The sequence below is a fragment of the Suricata suricatta genome, chromosome 7, assembly GCF_006229205.1.
Source record: "Suricata suricatta isolate VVHF042 chromosome 7, meerkat_22Aug2017_6uvM2_HiC, whole genome shotgun sequence".
In the NCBI taxonomy this organism is placed as follows: Eukaryota; Metazoa; Chordata; class Mammalia; order Carnivora; family Herpestidae; genus Suricata; species Suricata suricatta.
The window spans coordinates 142,205,415-142,227,936 of NC_043706.1; the positions used below are offsets into that span (position 1 = coordinate 142,205,415).

General features: G+C 42.3%; 1 protein-coding gene across 6 annotated transcripts in view; it reads right to left on the bottom strand.

Annotated features, from left to right (window-relative positions):
* PDE10A (phosphodiesterase 10A) overlaps positions 1–22,522 on the bottom strand; it is a 227,918-nt gene that overhangs the window by 144,201 nt on the left and 61,195 nt on the right. The window contains exon 1 of one of the 6 annotated variants that reach the window (XM_029944404.1): positions 6,579–6,786. The exons of the other annotated variants lie outside the window; for them this stretch is intronic. The gene's annotated coding sequence lies outside the window, so the exon portion shown is untranslated. Of the gene's footprint in view, positions 1–6,578; positions 6,787–22,522 lie in introns of those variants that run through there. 6 annotated transcript variants of the gene reach the window in all.

The window sequence follows — 22,522 nt, forward strand, 5'->3', positions numbered from 1 at the left end:
GGCACATAAATAAATGATAAAGTATGGCCTTCTCAAAAAAATAAAAAAGCCAACACAGTCCCAAGAAAACCCGATGGCACGTCTAAAGACAGAAACTTGGAAGGACTATGTCTACTGTGCTCAGGAGACCAGAACCTAACGGACCTGCAGGACACGATCCACTGGGGCAGGAGACACATTGTGGGAGTTCAGAAGAAGAGAATATTTAAAGAAACAACACCTGAACACCACCCAAATTTGAGGAAAGACATGAATGTAAACATCCAAGAACCTAACCAATTCCAAGTGAGATGGACTCAGAGGCCCACACAACGTGTGTTTAGTCAAATGTTCAAAAGCCAAAGAGAGAATCTTGAAAGCGGAAGAGAAGTGACTCATCACAGACAAGGGATGAGGTTTCTCATCAGAAAAACTGGGGGCTCGGAGGCAGTGGGGCAGCATATTCAAAGTGCTGAAAGGAAATAAAAATTGTCAACCAAGAATCCAACATCCAGTAAAACTCCCCTTCACAAGTAAAAGAAAGAGAAAGCCCTTCTCAGATAAAGGAAGGCTGAGGGGTCGAGTTCATTACCATCAGCTCTGCCCTGCTGGGAAAGGGAGTCGTGTCTGGTGAAATGAGGGAAGACCAGACAGCAGCTCAAAGTCTAAGGAAGAAGTATAGATCTCAGGAAAAGAAAACAGACGGACATTTATAAAAGCTGGTATCATTTTAACAACAGTTGGTAATTCAGGTGTTTGTTTTTTACATTGTTTCAGAGACCAATGTATTTTTTTTTGAATGATTAGTCTACAGGTTAGTATTATTGTAACTTTGGTTCGTAACTCCACATTTTATTTCCCATATAACTTTACTAACCTAATGCATTTAAGATAATTATTAGTTTATGTTTTGGAGCCCATGAGCTATAAAGATGTAATTTTGTGACATAAATAACCAAAAGGGGTTGAAATAGAGCTTAAAGGAGCAGAGTTTTTGTATGTTACTGAAGGTTGGATGGTGTAAATTCAAGTGCCATACATCTAGGACATTAAATATAATCAGCATGGTGACAACCACAAAGAAATAGCTATACAACACAATACACACACACACACACACACAAATAAGGAATTTAAATGTGTCATGACAAAAATAAATTAGCTAACCACAAAATAGGACAAAGAGGTAAGAAATGAGGGACAAATAAAAACCTAGACGACATAGAAAAAATAGGAAAACAGAAGTAAGTTCCTCCTTATCAGTAGTTATTTTAAGTGTAAATAGTTTAAACTCTCTAATCACAATACAGAGATTGGGAGAACAGATTAAAACAAGATACAATTCTATGCTATCTAAAAGAGACTCAAATAGGTTGAAAGTGTAAGAACTGAAAAAGATATTGCAGGAGCACCTGGGGGGCTCAGTTGGTTGAGCATCTGAGTTCAGCTCAGGTCATGATCTCACGGTTCATGGGTTCGAGCCCCACATCAGGCTCTGTGTTGACAGCTCAGAGCCTGGAGCCTCAGAGCCTCTGATTCTGTGTCTCCCTCTCTGTCTGACCCTCCCCTGCTCACACTGTCTCTCTCTCTCTAAAAAAAAAATCCCTCACAAAAGACATCCCATACAAATAATAGCCAAAAGAGAGGAAAGATGGGTTTACTTATTAGACAAAATAATTTTAAAACAAAAAGGTACCAAGACACAGAGAAAATTATGTTAATTTTAAATAGAGCAACAAGATATAATAATTATAAACTTTTAAGCTAGTAAAAGATCAAAATATAGGAAGCAGAAATGAACAGAATGATGAAACAGGCAATTCTACAATAAGAGTGCGTAATTCAGCACCTTACTCCTCATGATGGACAAGCTGCTCAGACGGAAGGTAAGCTAACAAATAGAGGAACTGAACAGTATAAACACCCCCTATGTCTAAACGAAGAATACTACCCAACAACAGCAGAATACACATTCTTCTCAAGTGCACATGGGACATTTCACAGGGCAGACCACGTTAGACCACAAATTAAGTCTCAAGATACTTTAAAAAAATAGATTCAAAGCATCTTCTCCAACTACAATTGAGATGAAGTTAGAAATCAGTAACAAAAGGAATACTGGACAATTCACTAATTTGTGGAAATTAGACAACACATTCTTAAAAAACCAATGGATGAAAGAAGAAATCACAATGAAAATTAGAAAAAAACAAAAACACAAATACCAAAACTTCTGGGCCACAGAGAAACTACTCTTTGTATTATATTTATATTATAACTATAAATGCTTATGTTAAAAAAAATGAATAAGAAAGTTTTCAAAGCAACTACTTAACTTTACAACTATAGCAACTAGAAAAAGAAAAACTAAGTCAAAATCAGCCAGAGGAAAAATATTATAAAGATTAAAGAACAGAAAAGAACAATACAGAAAATCACCAAAACCAAAATTTGTTTCTCTGAAAGGATAAATAAAATTGACAAGCTCTAGATAGAAGGACTAAGGAAAAAAGAAAAGAGATTCAGTTACTATAATCAGAAATTAAAGTGGGGACATGACTAACAATTCTACAGAAATAAAAAGGATTATAAGAGAAGTACTATAAACAACTATATACCAAGAAATTGGATAGCCTCAATGAAATGGATGAACTCTTAGAAACATAAGCCTACCAAGAATAAATCGTAAAGGAAGAGAAAATGTGAGGAGACTGATGACTAAAAGTCATTTTGAATCAATAATCAAAAATTTGGGACATGTGGGTGGCTCAGTAGGTTAAACGTCTGACTCTTGATTTCAGCTCAGGCCATAATCTCAGTTTGTAAGTTCAAGCCCCACATTAGGCTCTACACGGCCATTGCAGAGCCTGCTTGGATTCTCTCTCTTCCCCTCTATCTCTGCCCCTCCCCTGTGCATGCTCTCTCTCTCAAAATAAATAAATAAACTTAAAAAAAATTCAAAAATATCCCACCCAAGAAAAGTCCTGAACAAAATAGCTTCAGTGGTGAATCCTATGAAACATTTAAAGAAGGGCTAATGCTAATTCTTTTTAACTTCTCAAAAAAAAAAAAGAGAGAGAGAGAGAGAGAGAGAGAGAGAGAGAGAGGGGGAGGGAGGGAGGAGGGAACATTTCCGATCTCACTGCTCAAGGCCAGCATCACCTCGACAGCTCAACTTATAAACATTGGTCCATACAACACGCCACGTTGACAGAAGGAGGAAGACAAATGACATAATCTCTGAATTGATTCGGAAACTGCACTTGACAAAATTGAATACCTTTTTATGATAAAACACTCAATAAACTAGGAACAGAAAGAAACTATTTCAACAAAATAAAAGCCCAAGTATAAAAGCCCAGAGCAAATATGTTCAGTGGTGATGGAGGAGAACGTTTCTCTCCGATCAAAAACACTTGCGGCACTTCTGTTCAACACAGGAGGCAGTGGAAGTTCTTTCAGAGTAATTAAAAAGGAAAACATATAAAGAAAGAAAAGGCATCTATACTGGAAAGCAGTAAAATTATCCATGTTCACAGATTTCATATGTACAAAAAAAAATGAACAATTGCACAAAACAAAATTGTTTGATTTAATAAATGAATTCAACAAAGTAGCAGAAAACACACTCAATACCTGGAAATCAGTTGTATTTCTATACACTAACAGTGAACAATCTGAAAAGGAAATGAAGAAAACAATGCCATTTATAAGACCATTAAAAGGAATGAATGAAATACTTAGGAAGTGACTTAGACAAGGAGGACTTGCACAATGAAAAGTACACAACATTGATGAAATAAAGTACGGAAGACTTGAATACATGCAAATACATCCCACATTCATGGATGGGAAGATTTAATATTGTTATGATATCAGCACTATCCGAACTGATCAACAGATTCGGGGCAATCCACATCAAAGTCCCAAATATGATTTTCAGAAAAATAGAAAAACCTTTTCTAAAATTCATATGGAATCTCAAGGGCCCCCCAAAAGCCAAAACACTCTTCAAAAAGAAGAACAAAGCTGGAGACCTCACACTTTTTGATTTTAAAACTTACTAGAAAACTATGGTAATCAAAATCTCTCGGGCACTGGCACCAAGGCAGACACACAGATCAACGGAATAAAGAGCCCGGACACAAACCTCATATATAATAGTCAAATGGGTTTTGACAAGAGTGTTAAAACCACTCAGTGGGGAAAGGACAGTCTTTTCAACAAATGGCGGTGGGAAAACTGAATACGCACATGCGAAAGTGAAAAGTTGTAGCCTTACATAACAGCATATAGAAAAATTAGCTCAGAACAGATCAAACACCTAAATAGAAGAGTTAAAACTATAAAACTCTTAAAAGAAAACAAGTGCGGAAGCTCCATGACACTAGATTTGGCCATGACTTCTTGGATATGATGCCAAAGGTACAGATAACCAAAGAAAAAATAGCAAAACTGAACTTCATGAAAACTTTAATAAATTTTGTATCAAAAAACACTACAAAACAAAGGCACTATCGGGGCGCCTGGGGGGCTCAGTCGGTGAAGCGTCCGACTTCGGCCCAGGTCAGGATCTCACAGTTCATGAGTTTGAGCCCCGAGTCGGGCTCTGTGCTGACAGCTCAGAGCCTGGAGCTGCTTTGGATTCTGTGTCTCCCTCTCTCTCTGCCTCTCCCCCACTCACACTCTCAAAAATGAATAAATGTTAAAAAAAAATTTTTAAGGGCTCTGTCAACAGAGTAAAAAGGCTTTTTACCCACAGACCTGGAGGAAATATGTGTAAATCGTGTATCCGATATGGGATGGATATTCAGAATACACAAGTAACTCCCGAAACTCAACAACAACAACAACAAACAACCTGATTAAAAAACGGGCGAAGGACTTGAATGAACATTTCACGTGCCAACAGGCACATGGAAAGGGGCTCAGCGTCACTAATCATTAGGAGACCTGGAATCGAAGCGATGGGATGCCACCTCACACCCATTGCGATGGCTACTGTGGAAAGAGGAGAAAAGAGCAGGTCTTGGCAAGACAGGCACAGACGGGCACTCTGGACAGGCTGCTGGACACGCACCCGTGCCGCTGGGGAGACAGCACGTCGGCTCCTTCACTCAAAACAGAACTACTGCGCGCCTGGGGGCTCGGGCGGGTGAGCGTCCGGCTTCGGTTCGGTTCCCGTCATGCGCCCACAGTTGGTGGGTTCGAGCCCCACATCAGGCTCCGTGCTGACAGCTCGGAGCCTGGAGCTGCTTCGGATTCTGTCTCCTCCACTCTCTCTGCCCCTCCCCTGTTTGTGCCCTGTCTCTCTCTGTCTCAAAAAATAAACATTTTAAAAATTAAGAAAAAAAGATTAAAAATGTATATTTGTTAATTTTAAAATAATATTAATAATCCCACATAAAATACACATACACAATTTATGAAAGAAATAATGATTTTCCAAAACAAAAAAAAATTTACTGGGAAGAGGTCCATTGTTTTATATTTTGTAAGTCTTTGTAAAGTCTTAACTGAAAAAGCTAGATTCTCTAATCTGCTTCTGTATTTAATTGTTTGTGATCTAGTAATTTGGTGGGGCCAAATGAAGAAAACCTGACCTCACAAACACATATAGTTGGAGAAAGAAGTATTTTTAAAGGCTTTTCACAATTGTACATATTTTTTTTGAAATGAAACCAAAATTTGGCAAGTAATAGTTTCCTAAAGATTGGCTGGATTCAGACCATTCTGACCTTTGTACTTGGTCTGCACGGTGGGTGCCACTTTATCACCCAGCTGCCCCTGAGCAAGGAAGAGCCCCTGCGGGGACCAGCGCCCCCACAGGGCCCAGTTGCTCCAGCACGGCCTCAGCTGGCGGAGGGTGACTCAAAGTCCCGCCCACCGGCACCTGAGCCTAGGGCGGGGGTGTCCACCGGCCCAGAGCTCAGCCCCTCAACTTTGGAATTACACGTAGGGCTGGCTCAACTCTGGAGAACTTACCCCTGACCCCCGTTCAACTCCTCCCTCTGTGACACACTTCCTTTTTTTTTTCTTTTTAATGTTTATTTTTGAGAGAGAGAGAGAAAGCAGGGAAGAGGCAGAGAGAGGGGGGTCCAGAATCCGAAGCAGCTCCAGGCTCCCAGCTGTCAGCACGGAGCCCCCACACGGGGCTTGAACCCAAGAACCATGAGATCATGACCGGAGCCACACTTAGCCTTCTGAGCCACCCAGACGCCCCCAACCCCTTCCTTTCTTTTCCATTTCCATCTCCTTCCCCATCCTCTCCTCTGCAGGTGTTGATCACGCGCAAACTCTGACAAACCTCCTCGACACTAACTCTGCCTCCAAGTCCGCTTCCCAGGAAACCCCCTGTGACAAGAGGTCTAGAAGCGTCTCAGGGCGTGAGGTGATAGCGCAGTGCTGCGTGGGTGCGGAGCAGCCAGTGTTTCAAAACCATTTCAGTTATTTCAACACCCAGCAGGGGCACAGGTGCGCTCGTGCGGTGGGTAACAGGCCTGCCTGCAGTCCACAGACCCGGAGACCTTCTCACTGGTCCGAAGAGCCTCCCTTCCCGGCTTATGAATCTTAAATGCCAGTTGTAACTCTTGCCTCACCTACACTCTTCCTTCTACATTTACGAGGCAAAACTACAACGCCAAGTACATTCCACTTCCTGTCCACCTGGCAGCCGGGCACCCGCAACTGAACTTGGTAGGAGAAAGCCCCAAATCAAGCTGACTGCTATCAATTTCCGTTTATGAGATTCGGTCCTTCCGGGGGGTTGGGGGGGTGAACGCTGCAAACCACCGTCACACAGATGCGGCGCGTGCCCGCTCCCCAGCCGCTGCCCACCTTCTGCTCCGTTCTCAAGCGTCCCGTGCCCCTCCCCCACCGCACCATTGTGAACCCAACACCTGGAAGGTGTAGGAAACGGCCGTCTTCCTCCCCCGCCCATGTGTGTCCACCGGTCACGTCCGCACCGACACCGCTGGCCTCTCCGCCCATGATGATGACCACATCGCGTGTTCGTGCTCCAGGCTAGGCCAGCCCCCACCCCTCACCCCTTCTCCCACACGACTGCAATCCCCTCATTTCTCCCAGCTTAAAACACAAACAACAACATCACACGCCAGATACCACGCCTTCTCTCCTCTAGCATAAACCCTAAGACCTGCGCAGATGCTCTGCCTCCCAGTCCTCTCCCTTAAACCCCAATCCACCCCGCCACTCCGCCAAAGCCAGGTTAGCCGAAGCCCGGCCACGTCCACAGTGCGAGTCACTGCCCAGCTCTTCGCTCGCCTCTTCCTTGACTCGCAAGCAGCACCGGACCCACCGTTCACTCTACGCTACAGGTTTTCTGCCCTCGGCATCCAGGACCCCCTGCTCCCTCCTGGAGCATCTTCTCAGCTCAACGGACACCCCCTTTCTGTTTCCGCTGCTGGTTCCTCTCCCCGAGATCCTATGCGGAAGTGCAGCCCGGCCCAGTCCCTGGACGGCCTACACTTAACTCTCCTGGTGATCTCACCCAGTCTCAGGGTTCTAAATGCCATTTAATATGCTCAGGATTCCCACATTTTCCTCTTCAGATCTAACCACACTTGGAACTTCAGACGTCAGACCCACCTGACCCTACACGGGTATGTCTAATAACACCTCACACTTTCTGTATCCAGAGCTGAACTCCTGATCCCTATCTTCCCCCCAAAAAGTGCTCTTTTCATATTCCTCCTGTCTTCAAATTTCTATTTTTTTTCTTTTGAATGTTTATTTCTATTCTTGAGAGAGAGAGAGACAGAAAGAGAGAATCTGAAGCAGGCTCCAGGCTCTGAGCTGTCAGCACAGAGCCCGATGTGGGGCTCAAACCCACAAACCATGAGATCATAACCTGAGCTGAAGTTGGACGCTCAATCGACTGAGCCACCCAGGTGCCCCTCTCTATTTCTGAAATAAAGATTAAAGAGATGTTTTCAAGTTAAAAATAGGTATTAAAATAAGTTCAACATATCTATTGTTATGAAGTCATTGCATGAATGATTTAAGTTATGAATACTTATATGTGTAAATTCAAACATAGAAATGGGAATCTTCAACATCAGTTTATTTTAAAAAAATTTTTAATGTTTATTTATTTTTGAAATACAGAGAGACAGAGTGCAAGTGCGGGAGGGGCAGAGAGAGAGGGAGACACCGAATCGGAAGCAGGCTCCAGGCTCTGAGCTGTCAGCACAGAGCCCAACGCGGGGCTTGAACTCCTGGACTGTGAGATCATGACCTGAGCCAAAGTCAGAAGCTTAACCAACTGAGCCACCCAGGCGCCCCTTCAACACCAGTTTAAGCCGTCCTTATAAATGCAAATACTGTCCCTCTTTCATTTTTTAAATTATCTCAAAGAAGGAACTGCATTGCTTTTGGACAAAGCTAACTTAACCTATATTAAATGAATGGATATATCCCGGGACTCAAATCTTATTTGATAATTAAGCATCACACAGTTTCAACTGGGTCAAACTGGCTTCATAGGTTGATAGGTTAAAAAAAAAAAAAAAAAGCATGTGCTTTCTCTACACAAATTAGCATTTCCCAAATTAGCCAATGCACATTTCCAAAATGTGGTTGTATTAGAACATCTACCAAAGTTGGAATGTGAAGAATCTGACTGCATAGTTGTATTTATTAAGAAAATAAGGAAAGAATCAGTTAATAAGTTTCTAAGTGACAATAAATTACAAAAGGTAACAGACTTCAACTTTTCATGTAACACTACCGGGGTGTGAGAGCCCCGGCTTGACCAGGCAGCATTTACGCGGAGGTGGTGGGACCAGCATGCAGGAAACCCGTGAGAGAATGAATGAATGAGTAGGTAAGAAATCCACTGAATGGATCAACTAGAGTCAGCCCATCGGTTCAGCTACAACCCTAAAGACGATGTGACCGATTTTCGCTGAAGCCCACTCTAATAATTGCCTAGCTGGCCTGTGTCTGGAAACTAAGTCTAGCTATAGCTATGCGTTATTATTAAGAAATAAGAGTATAATCACATTGTGATTATGATAATGTTGAAACTACATATAATTCCTTTAACTCTATACGTTTTCCAGAAATAACTTGAGAGTTAACAAACAATATCCCTATTAATTTTTTAAAAAACATACTTCCAACAACACCACAGCCATGTAAGTGCCATCAAATGAACAATCTCCAACTAAGTTTCGTCTCGCAAAAGGCACGAAAGCACAGTGAGAATCAGAGATGAGTATGTGATCCTTCTAATGTGACAAGGGCCCGGAGAAGCAGACGTGCGGCAAGCTGCCTGGACACCGGAGCTTTAGTTACATTACTGACTGCAAGTGCCCAGACCCAGACTGCTTTCTGCGTCTGGACCCTGGTGTTCAAAAGTATAATATAGAACTCCTGAGTAGATTCACATTAATGACGCTTGATTTTGAGTTACATTATTCCCAAAGGTCTACCCACATCAAAAAGCTTTCTCACCTATCTTTATTGATCAGAGAAACTTCTATTGCCCTCATACATAAAATTGTACTTGGTGGCAGGATTTTTGATGATGATGTAAAATCACTTAGCAGTCTGACACCACTTCACATTTTAAGAATGCAAGGACAAATTAGAAGCAACTTTTACGTTTCCAGTGTCATTTTTCATCAATGGGTGAAAGAATGAGGATAATAGGAGAGCTTCCTGGGTTTTGAAATAAGCCACATGCTTTTCTGTCATTCATCAAAATACAATCAAGGAAAAACTCTAAAAATTGAAAAAGGTATTTAAAATAATCATAAATAAGTTTTGAATTACATACAGAATTATTCCCTCTACCATATTCAACAGCAAAAATTCCATAGTAGAAAAAAATAATAATCGTGAGACAGTGTAACATGGGTACAAATGACTCATTTTCTGTGGTAAGCAATATATAAATTACTCTAAGGTCTCCAGTTTCCAATTAATATTTTAAAAACTATAGTTTTCACATAATGAGCTAACAGTGTTGTGTCACTATTTTGCCATTAATCAAAATTAATCTCATCATAGACATTAGAGTCCTTTTGAATTATTCACTCACTCATTCAATGTTTCATTCAGTAAGTATTTAATATGCCCCCGTTATATCCAACATTGCCTAGGATTTTAGAAGCTTGGTCAGTGCATGGAGAATTCTGCCACCAAACGCTTCCTCCTTATAATTTAAAAACTAGTAAAGCAAAAATATGTTTATGAAATGTAAGCTAAGTAGAAGTATGAGACGGATGGCATTCTTCCATTTATTCCTTTTCTATTGATATACACGCTAAGTCTTTTTTATTTAATGTTTATTTTTGAGCGAGAGACAGAGCACGAGCAGGGGAGGAGCACAGAGAGAGAGAGACAAGAGAATGGAAACAGGCTCCGGCCCTGAGCTGTCAGCACAGAGCCCGAGGTGAGGCTCGAACCCAGGAACCGCGAGATCATGACCTGAGCCGAAGTTGGACGCTCAACCGACTGAGCCCCCAGGCGCCCCTCACGTCAGGTCTTAAGTGGACTCAGAGCCTATCCCGATCTCAGACGAAAACGCACAAGACTGGCCAACACGTAAATACTCCAGTAAAAACAAAATGACCAAGAGTTTCCCCTGCAATCTCTCATTCTAAGGAATTATTTAAACTAGCATTAAAAGTATTCACAAGCCCCCAAACTGGAAATAACTAAATGTGCGTTAGCAGCACAACGCATGCGCCAACTGTGGCACGTCCACACCGCAGAACACTTCTCAGCAGGAACAAGCGACAGGCAGCGGTCTGGGCAAGGACCCGGAGGAGCCCCCAGCCGCCTGCCGGTGGCGGAGTCCTGGCGCAGACACCCCCGCAGGGGTGCGCAGGGCCGCGGCCGGGCGTCTGAGGGCACGGGGAGGATTTGTGCTGCGTCCTGAGTGCGGCCGTGGTCACGTGCATGTGTCCACGTGTGTACACACGAGAAAGACAGAAAGTCGGGTTTTCTAAAATAACACTGATACATGTGGCTATCGCTTCGTGAGTCATTACTATGCATCAGGCGCTGATCCACATCTGCCCTGGGAAGTTTTACCTCATCTGATTTTTTACTTATTTTATTGAGATATAATTGACAAACAACATTATGTTAGCTTCAGATGTACGATACAATGATTCACTATTTGTACATGTAACAAAATGATCATCACAATGAGTCTAGTTAATATCTGCCAACATATATAGTTAGAATTTCTTTAACCTCATTTTAGAATGGAGGAGACCGTTTTAGTACAGAAATGAAATGAGGTCATTCAGCTGAATATGAAGTGACAGACCCCAGATTTAAACACAGACTTGTCTAATTCCAAAGCCTGTGGGAAACCCATTTGCTGAATTCTGGGATGGTGCTCGAAAATGCGATCTTCTAAAAATCACAGCTGCATCCAACTCCACAAACAATGAGAGGGGAGCACAGGAGTGAGGACGGACAGAGGACCCAAATTAAAATGACGAAAATGAGTAGCTGGGGTCCAATGAAGAAAAATATTTTCCTATTGGAAAAAAAATTAAAAATCAGAGACAGTACTTAACAAATGTCTGCAATCTATCATGAAGTCATAATTTCACTTGGTGCAGAAATCCATAGAGTCTGACATTCTGACGTTGAAATCAGCGTCCTTTAGGAGGGGTGCATGGGTGGCTCAGTCTGTTAAGTGCTTCGGCTTTGGCTCAGGACATGATCTCACAGTTCGTGGGTTCGAGCCCCACATCAGGCTCTGTGCTGACAGCTCGGAGCCTGGAGCCTGTCTTCCAATTCTGTGTGTCTCCCTCTCTCTCTGACCCTCCCCTGCTCACGCTGTCTGTCTCTGTCTCTCTCTCTGTCTCTCTCTCTCTCTCTCTCTCTCTCTCTCTCTCTCTCTCAAAAATAAATAAAACATTGAGAAAAAGAAAGAACTAGAATAGGAGGAAGTATCTGTTCCTGTGCAGAAGGGTCTCAATCCTCGGCTTCAGCGAAGGAATTCAAGGTGCGATCATGAAAGCTGGACTGCAGCCCCGGCCCGGACTCCGCACAACGACCGCCAGGCTGGCGGGAGGCCCCGCCGGGCGCCGGGCGCGGCCCCTGTTGAAAACGTCACCACCTGCAGCTCCGCCGCGGGCAGGTGCGACTACAGACACGAATAAAGTGTTTATAGTCACACTACGTAAATGATAAAAAAGTGTTTCTAAAATAAAATGTTTTCATATGTGCTTCCTGTATTTAAGGCTCTAGTAAAAACAGGGTATGGGGAAAACTATTTCCAAGGACTAAAATAGAATTGAGACATCAGTAAAGCAAGCTGTAAACGCCAGCGATCTGACGCTGGGGAGGAACTGTGGGAGTCAGCCTTCGGAGCCCTGTTTAAACAGACCAATGGGAGAGCATCTGCTCCTGAGAACCCCAGAGGAGTCTGGGAGGGGGGCCAGGGGCGAGTTCAAGGCCGAGGGGAGGCCCCGCCCAGCCCCTGCCCTGCCTCCTCCAGCCTCTCTGCTTCCTGTGGCTCCTGGGAGCCGCCCCCACGGGCTGCCCGGACGCGGTGCTCGGATCGATGGTGGAGGGATTCCTGGAGGAAGGAGAGTCGAGGGAAAGCAGGCAAAGAGCTGTGCCCTCAGCTTTCTTTTAACCTGTGAGACTGACGGATTTCTAAGAATTCTTGCGGTGCCTGTGCTGCGGCTGTGAGGCTGTGACTCTTGTTAAAAATATTTTCCCTTCAAGTTGAGGGTAGAAACTCTGTGACACAACTTTGCCCTTTTTTTCTTTTTAATCCTCTCACCGCCGGCTGGTGAGGTTAGGGCAAAAATATCCAAGTGCGATCTTATAGAAACTTTTTCTAAAGGCTCATTTCCATCTTTTATTTGGGGCTCCATAGTATTAGACGGTGCTGGAAAAGTCTGGTGAGTCTATTTCACAAAATCGAAACACGGACAGGAACTCAGAAGTCTTCACTTTGCCTCTGCTCCCCTCAAGTCTCATCAACTGGACCATATGAGCACGGTGCTGTTTTCAGTTATAAAAGTCCATTTGGGATGAAAATCCTGAGGGTCCCCCGGGCCCCCATCAGCACTGAATGATCATCTCTGTCAATGTCTCTCTGCAAAGTAGCTAAATTACCTCCTCCTTCAAATACAACCTCTTCTTTGTTTGTTTCTCAGGAGGTGAACAATAGCTTGAAGCATATTCTATCAAAATATCTCAACAGACTGATCATTGTCTGAATTTTTGGGGGGTATAGAGAGCGGGCACATGTGAAAGTGGGGGAGGTGCAGAGAGAAGGAGAGAATCTTAAGGACTTACCCTTCCCTTTTTTTTAATGTTTATTTTTGACAGACAGATGGAGAGGGAGAGAGAGAGAGGGAGAGGGAGATAGAGAGAGAGAGAGAGAGAGAGAGAGAGAGAGAGAGAGAGAGAGAAGGGAAGGGGCAGAGACAGAGGAAGACACAGAATCTGAAGCAGGCTCCAGGCTCTGGGCTGTGAGCACAGAGCTTGACGAGGGGCTAGAAACCATGAACCGTGATATCATGACCTGAGCCAAAGTCAGACGCTCACCTGCCAGAGCCCCCCAGGTGCCCTGGGAAAGAGAGACTCTTAAGCAGGCTCAACATAGTACCTGGTATGGGACTCAATCCCACAACCTGGGATCAAGACCTGAGCTGAAATCAGGAGTCAGACACTTGACGGAGCCACCCAGTGCCCCTGATCTGAAAAACTTTTATAACTTTCAAGATAAAAGTCATATGATCAACTTACATACCGCTTTTGCTTTTGAAAAGACTCCCAAGTCTGTCACCTAGAGTCATAGATGGTCATTTCATAGACCTCAGACTTAGCGCTATGCACAGGAAATCAATAGCAGGAGGGACTCAGCTCAGGGGACGTCATCCCTTGGTTCAATGGTGGAGCCACGTTGTAAGGTGCCTGTCGCTGCGACAGAGCGCCTAGGAAAGCGAAGCCCACAGATTGCTGAGCTCAAGCACCACAAGCCCCCTAGTCTCTGGGCCCAGGCCCGTCGCCAGCTTCATGGCAGAACAAGACACATGCATGGCCCTCAGGTAAGCGGTCATCCAGTCACTGGACTCATTCACTCATCAGACTGTCCCCGAGCGGGCTAGGGAGGAGGACCGTCAACAGGACACACGCTGAGCCCGGGAGCCTGTGGGTCACGGTGCCCCGGACGAGAGCTCAGCAAAGTGCTCACCAGAGAAAGGGCCCAAAACCTCTCAGGCGCTAAGATGAGCCCCAGTAGTGCGTCTGTGCAGTTGTTTGGAAAATGTACAGAAGCCAGGCATTCTAACCACAGCTGGCTGGCTCTGACCAGCCTCTGCCACACTGGGCAAACGGAGACCGACCAGGGCGCATACTTAATGTGGATTTAGTGGGGTATGTTCATGAGTTTCCCAGTCACTTCCATGATGGTTAAAATATTACTCATCCTCCTAGGAGGACCCCCAACATGTCCTGTGTCACCGGACGAGTGCAGGGACCCCGGGATCATTGACAAACTGCCTAACAGGGGTTGTCAATCCAAAGAAAACAAGAAAAACTGGGAAACCCCTAAAATATTATAGCTTACCTATGAATAAAAGTTGAGGCAGATTTTCCGAAACAGGATAAAAATCCTAAAATATTTACGTGGCCTTATCAATAATGAGTTTTAAAGCTAAAAGAAAATTTTCTAAGTTAGCAAAAAAAAAACATTTAAATTATTTTTCTCAATCATGCTTGCAGAAGACTGTTTTTATCCTCTCTATGTAGAATGAATTTACAAAACTGATCCAAGAGTGTGTAGCAAAAAACAAAAAATAAAAAAGTACTATAAGGATGTTTGAGGGAATGAATTAATACAGCTTTGTTATTAATTTTCTGGATTTGTGTGATGTTTGTGATATTTTTCAACTTAAAAAAAATTCTTAATTTATGGTATTTTTCTCAGTCCAAAGAAATATTCACATTATGCCAAATATTTATATATACATATATATGTGGGGTTTTTTTTTGAGACAGAGAGCGGTGGGGCAGAGGGGTAGAGAAAGAGGGCGAGAGAGAGAATCCCAAGCAAGCTCCACACAGTCAGCTCCCCAAGCGCCCTATTTCGCGGTATTGTGCAATCTCTGAGCTTTTTACGTTTTTAATTAAAGATATTTTCATTGTGTAAAATATACATAAAACTATGATTTGATCCATTTTATAGTTCAGTGGTATTCACTATTTCGCGGTATTGTGCAATCTCTGGGCTTTTTACGTCTGTGCCCATTAAACACTAACGCGCCCTCCCCTCCCCTCCCAGCCCCTGGTGCCCACCGTCAAACCTCCGTCTCCAAGAATCGGACTAGTCTAGGCACCTCGTAAGTGGGAACATACATATTTCTCCTTTTGTAACTGGCCTATCTCATTTAGCAAAATTTCCTCAAGGCCCATCCGTGTGGAAGCATGTGTCCGAATTCCTTGGCTGGAAGTCCTGGCCACAGCGGTCAGAGAAGAAAAAGGAATGTGAGGCGTCCAGAATCGTAAGGAAGAAGTAAACCATTTTCTGTCTACAGACCACATGAAGGACTCCGCTGAAAATCTTCTAGAACTGATAAAGGAACTCCGCTGTGGCCAGGACTTCCAGCCCGAGGCGGGGTAAAAGTGGTGAGAGAGGGCATCTTCGTCGTGGTCCTGAGCCGATGGCAAACGGTTTTCACCACTAGGATGTTAGCTAGGAGTTTACATATGACCTTTATTATCCTGCGGGATGTTCCCTCTAAACCTACTTTGTTGAGGGCTTTTATCATGAATGGATGTTGAACTTTGTCAAATGCTTTTTCTGCATCTACTGAGATGTTCACATGGATTTTTGTCCATTCTCTGTAGGACAATGATTGATTTGCAAATACTGAACCACTCTTGCATCCCACTTGATTGTGGTGAATTATTTTTATGTGTTCTTGGATTTGGTTTGCTGATATTTTGTTGAGGATGCTCCTCAGAGATATTGGCCTGTAGTTCTTTTTTTGTCACATCTCTATGTGGCTTTGGTATCAGAGTAATGTAGACCTTGTAAAATGAATTTGGAAATTTTCCCTCCTCTTCCATTTTTTGGACTAGTTTTAAAATAACAGGCATTAACTCTTCTTTAAATGTTTGGTAGAATTTACCATTTAGTCCTGAACTTTCCTTTGTTGGATTTTTTTTTTTTAATTAGAGATTAAATTTCATTGCTGGAAACTGGTCTGTTCAAATTTTTTATTTAAATGTTCATTTTGTTTAAAGAGAGAGACAGAGGACACAAGAGGGGCAGAGAGTGAGGGAGAGAGAGAATCCCAAGCAGAGGCTTCAAACTCACAAACCACGAGATCATGACCTGAGCTGAAATCAAAAGTCAGATGCACAACTGACCGAGCCACCCAGTCTATTTCTATTTCTTCCTGGTTCCATTTTACAAAGTTATATGTTTCTATAAATTTATCCATTTCTTCTGTTTTTCAATTTGTTGGCCTATATATTTTTATAATATTCTCTTATAATCCTTTTTATATCTGTGGAGTCAGTTATTTTTCCTCTTTCATTTCTGATTTTGTTTTTTGAGTCCTCTCTCTCTTTTCTTTGATGAATCTGGCTAAAGGGTTATTAACCTTGTTGATCTTTTCAAAGAACCAGCTCCTGATTTCATTGATCTGTTCCACTGGGGGTTTAGTTTCTATTTTGTTTATTTCTGCTCTAATCTCTATTACTTCTTTCCTTGTACAGCTTTTGGGGTTTCTTGTTCTTCTTCTTCTAGCTCCTTTAGGTGTGAGGTAAGGTTCATTATCTGATATTTTCTTCTTCCTGAGGTAGGCCCGTACTGCTATAAACGTCCTGCTTAGAACCGCTTTTGGTGCCGCCCAAAGATTCTGGACCTACCTCTGGTCTTTTTTGGTGCTAGCCATTCTAGCAAGAGCTGATGCCTTCCTGCTGTTTTGGCTTTCATTCCCCTAAGTGGTGATGTGGAGTATCTTTTCATGTTCCTGTTGGCCGGTCCTACATCTTCCTTGGAAAAATGTCTGTCTGGGTCCTTTGCCCATTTTTAATTGGATTATTTGATTTATGTTTTTGTTTTTTAGGTGTTATTTTTTGTTTTGTTTTGCTTTGTTTCTGTTGACATGACACATGAGTTCCTTATATATGCTGGATATTCACCCCTTATAAGATGGATGGTTTTACCATTTCATAGGTTGTCTTTTCACTGTGGATTTTTCCCTTTGATGCACAAAGGCTTTTTAGTCTGATGCAGCCCCACTATTTATGTTTTCTGTCGTTGCCATGCTTTAGGTGGCCTATGTGAACACTGTTGTCAAGACCCATGTCAAGGAGCTTTTTTCCTATATTCCTTCTACAAGTTTTATGGTTTTAGGTCTTACGTTTATATCTTTGACCTGTTTTGAGTTGATTGTTGTGAACGGTGTAAGACAGAGGTCGACTTTCATTCCTTCCCATGTGAGTGTCCCGTTTTCCCAGCGCCACTTCACAAAAAGACCGTCCTTTCTCCACTGAGTATAACTGTTTCCTCTGTCAGCATTAGTTGACCTTATACGTTTGTTTATTTCTGGGCTTTATTCTGTCCCACTGGCCAATTTGTATTTTTTAATGCCACTTTCATATGGTTTTGCTTAATAAATCCTGAACTGAGAGAGTGTAGTTCCTCCTGATGTTTCTTTCTCAGGATTGCTTTGTCTAGTCAGGCCTTTATAGTTCCATGTAAATTTGAGGTTTGTTTCTTCTACTCCCATGAAAACATGCCTTTGGAGCATTGATAGGAATTTCACTGAATCTATAGATGGCTTTCGGCAGTACTGACATTTTAACAATATTAATTCTTCCAGCTTATGAATACAGGATTCCTCTCCATTTACTTATGCCTTCTTCAATTTCTTTCATCAATGCCTTGTAGTTTTAAAACCAGAGCTTTTGGGGCGCCTGAGTCGCTCAATCAGTTAAGTGTCCGACTTCAGCTCAGGACATGATCTAATGATTCGTGGGTTCAAGCCTCCCACTGGGCTCTGTGCTGACAGCTCAGAGCCTAGAGCCTGTTTCAGATTCTGTGTCTCCCTCTCTCTCTGACCTTTCCCTGCTCACGCTGTCTCTCTCTGTCTCTCAAAACTAAATTTAAAAAAAACATTAAAAATTTTAATAAAAAATAAATAAAACCAGAGCTTTCTCCTCGAGCAAATGTATTCCTGTGTGCTTTGTGTTTTTGATACACTATAAGTGGCATCACCGTCTTTCTTTTTCGGATAATTTGTTGTGAATAGAAACAGTACTGATTTTTGTCTATTAATTTTGTGTCCTGTAACTTTACTGAATTCATTGATAAGACACAACAATTTCCTGGTGGAGGTCCTCCCCATCTTCCCTACATAAATTCATGCCATCTGCAAATAGAGACATTTTACTTCTTCCTTTTGTTTTCTTGCCTGACTCCTCAGGCTACGACTTCTAGGACCGTACTGAATAGAAGTGCAAAGAGTGGACAACCCTGTCTTGTTCCTGATCTTGGAGGAAAAGCTTCCAACCTTGGCATGTTATATAATTTACTCAGGATGGAGGAACTGGGTGAAGCTGATCAAAAGTTACAAACTTCAGATTCTAAGACAAGTTCTGAGGATGTCACGCACAGCATGACGACTGTAGTGAACACTGCCGTGCGGTATATTTGAAAGTCACTAAAAGAAAAATTGTTAACTTTTCATTTTTTGTCCCCGTTGGAGACAGTAAGTTTCATGACAACTGAATTAACGTCCAGGGCTTAGCATATGCTAAACATATAGTAGATAATGGGTAAATTTTAGTAAAATGAATGACTTTTATTTTTCATTTTTTTTTGAATGACTTTTAAACCAAAAGTGACAACCCTGGGACAGAAGTTGAACTGGGTATTTTCTAGTCCCCATTTCAGCCACCAACTTCCTACGTAACAGTCATGACCGATGACAGCATATGAATGAGGGAGAAGCAAAATGCAGACAGAAGCCAGGAAGGGACTTGGAAACACGCTGCTGTCCCGCGCAGTGTGCAGCTCAGCAGACAGGAGGGGAAAACTGGTTTAAACCGAATGAGCATTACTGAAACCTGCGGGAAAACCTTCCCCAGAAGAAATATTTCAGAAGTTCCTTTTAATGTTCACCCTATTTCTTTTTTATTAAAAAAAGCAACATATATAAGAATATTACCTTCCCTATAAATCCCCCAAATCCAGAAGCAACCACAATGACATGTATTCCACTACCTCTTCATCTACATAATTATTATATGATGATTGCTTTGTAAAAAACGGCAATGTATCCTGTTCTGCGACTCACTATACTTCAGTGAAGCTATCAGTTAAAACAGTTCCAAACTTCAGGGTTTTTTTCACTTCTCCTATTACAGTCAATGCAGAACATGAATAACCAGTTAAAATGAGAGTAGAAACACAAAAAAATTTAACACTGCCTTCTCCCACTCTTAAAATACGAAAAGTATTTTCAAGATGTGAAATGTGTAGCAAAACTATCCCGCAGTCCGCCCAAATTGCCAGCACAACGAAAACAAACAAAAATCTGAAAACTGACAGAAAGGTCGGGGAGGGAGGGTGACTGAGCATATTCATCTCCACCAAACTGCCGTCTGCACCACACCTCTCCACACTGGATTGCGAGCCTGGGTTGCTGTGCTCCCGCCCTTTCTTCCTTGCACACTAGGGGATGCTGCGTCCCTCAAGGACAGGAAACACAAGAAATACAGCTCCTGTGACTCGCAAGGACCCCAGGACACAGCAAACAGACAGGCGCACTTGCTTAATCCACAGGCCCCACTGGACTGGCTGGAAGCAGATGACAGGAATCTTAAAATCTCAGGCCAAAAAACTATCCACAGAACTCCCTTATGACCCAGCAATAGCACTGCTAGGGATTTACCCAAGAGATACAGAAGTGCTGATGCATAGGAGCACATGCACCCCAATGTTCATAGCAGCAATGTCAACAATAGCCAAAACATGGAAAGAGCCTAAATGTCCATCACCTGATGAGTGGATCAAGAAGATGTGGTATATATTCATGATGGAGTACTACATGGCAATGAGAAAGAATGAAATCTGGCCATTTGTAGGAAAGCGGATGGACCTCCAGGGTGTCATGCTAAGCGAAATAAGTCAGGCAGAGAAGGACAGATACCATATGTTTGCACTCATAGGTCTAACAGGAGAACAGGAGAAACCTAACGAAGGACCAGGGGGAGGAGAAGAGGGAAAGAGAGTTGGGGAGAGAGGGACGCAAAACCTGAGAGACTACTGAATACTGAAAAGGAACTGAGGGTTGAAGGGGAAGGGGGAGGGGGGCAAAGAGGTGGTGGTGATGGAGGAGGGCACTTGTGGGGAAGAGCACGGGGTGTTGTATGGAAACCAATTTGACAAACTATTTAAAAATAAATAAATAAGTGGAAAAAATACTAATTTGAAAAGATAAAAAAAAAAAAAACCTCAAGCCAATTTGTTTCTAAAATTTCTGTTTGCTACACATTACGCTAGATGTTTTCAAATATACACACCAAATCCTGAAAGAGTCTTATTTTTTGATTATGGGTTTATTATCTGTCTTTTACCATCAGAAAGTAACCTTCCAGGGAACAAATTTATAGTCCTTGTTTTCTAATTATATTCCCATGGTAGATACTCAAGATTTTATTTGTTTGTTTGTTTGAGAGAAAGAAAGTGCAAGCAGGAGAAAGGGGCAGAGGGAAAGGAAGAGACAGAATCCCAAGCAGGCTCCACACAAGATCATGGCCTGAGCTGAAATCGAGAGGCAGGCACTTAATCGACTGAGCCCCCCAAGAGCCCCACAAGAAATACTTGTTAATTGGTATACTGAATCACTAGCTAGAAAAACGCATCACATTCCAGCTACAACTTCACCACTCAACTGGATGTTTCTAGAAATTATTATTCAATCTTTAACCAAATAATCTAGATCATTGTTAAACCTTCAGGAATTTTTTTAAAAAGTAGATTTTAAAAATGAGAAATGATTTTACCATTCATCTCTCACATGTTTTCATTTTAGTTTTTAAAATCTGTGTTAAGGGGCACCTGGCTGACTCAGTCAGTTGAACATCTGGCTTTGGCTCAGGTCATGATCTTATTGTTCGTGGGTTTGAGCCCCACATCCAGCTCTGTGCTGACAGAACAGAGCCTGGAGCCTGCTTCTGATTCTGTGTCTCCCTCTCTCTCTGCCCCTCCCTTGCTCATGCTCAAAGAAGAAGTCAAACTTTCACTTTTCGCAGATGACATGATACTCTACCTGGAAAACCCAATCGACTCCACCAGAAGCCTTCTAGAACTGATCAGTGAACTCAGTAAAGTTGCAGGGTACAAAGTCAATGTACAGAAATCAGTTGCATTCTTATACACCAAAAATGAAGCAACAGAAAGAGAAATTAAGAAACAGATCCCATTCACAATTGCACGAAAAACCATAAAATACCTAGGAATAAACCTAACCAAAGATGTAAAAGACCTGTATGCTGAAAACTATAGAAGACTTATGAAGGAAATTGAAGAAGACACAAAGAAATGGAAAAACATTCCGTGCTCATGGATCAGAAGAATAAACATTGTGAAAATGTCATTATTACCCAAAGCAATCTACACATTCAATGCAATCCTCATCCAAGTTGCACCAGCATTCTTCTCAAAGCTAGAACAAACTATCTTAAAATTCATGTAGAACCACAAAAAACCCCTAATAGCCAAAGTCATATTGAAGAAGAAAACCAAAATGGGGCATAACACAATCCCAGACTTTAGCCTCTACTGCAAAGTTGTCATCATCAAGACAGTATGGTATCGGCACAAAAACAGACAAATAAACCAATGGAATAGAATAGAGAACCCAGAATTGGACCCACAAATGTATGGCCAATTAATCTTTGACAAAGCAGGAAAGAGTATCCAATGGAAAAAAGACAGCCTCTTCAACAGGTGGTGTTGGGAGAGCTGGACAGCAACATGTAGAAAAATGAAACTAGACCACTTTCTTATACCATTCACAAAAATAAACTTAAAACGGATAAAAGATCTAAATGTGAGACAGGAAACCATCAAAACCCTAGAGGAGAAAGCAGGAAAAAACCTCCTTGACCTCAACCGCAGCAATTTCTTCCTCGACACATCCCCAGAGGCTTGGGAATCAAGAACAAAAATGAACTACTGGGACCTCATCAAGATAAAAAGCTTCTGCAAGGCAAAGGAAACAATCAAAAAAACTAACAGGCAACTGACAGAATGGGAAAAGATAGTGGCAAATGGCATATCAGATAAAGGGCTAGTATCCAAAATCTACAAGGAGCTCACTAAACTCCATACACGAAAAGTGAATGATCCAATGAAGAAATGGGCAGAAGACCTGAATAGACACTTCTCCAAAGGGGACATCCAGATGGCCAACAGGCACATGAAACGATGCTCAGCGTCACTCATCATAAGGGAAATACAAATCAAAACCACACTGAGATACCACCTCACACCAGTCAGAGTCGCTAAAAT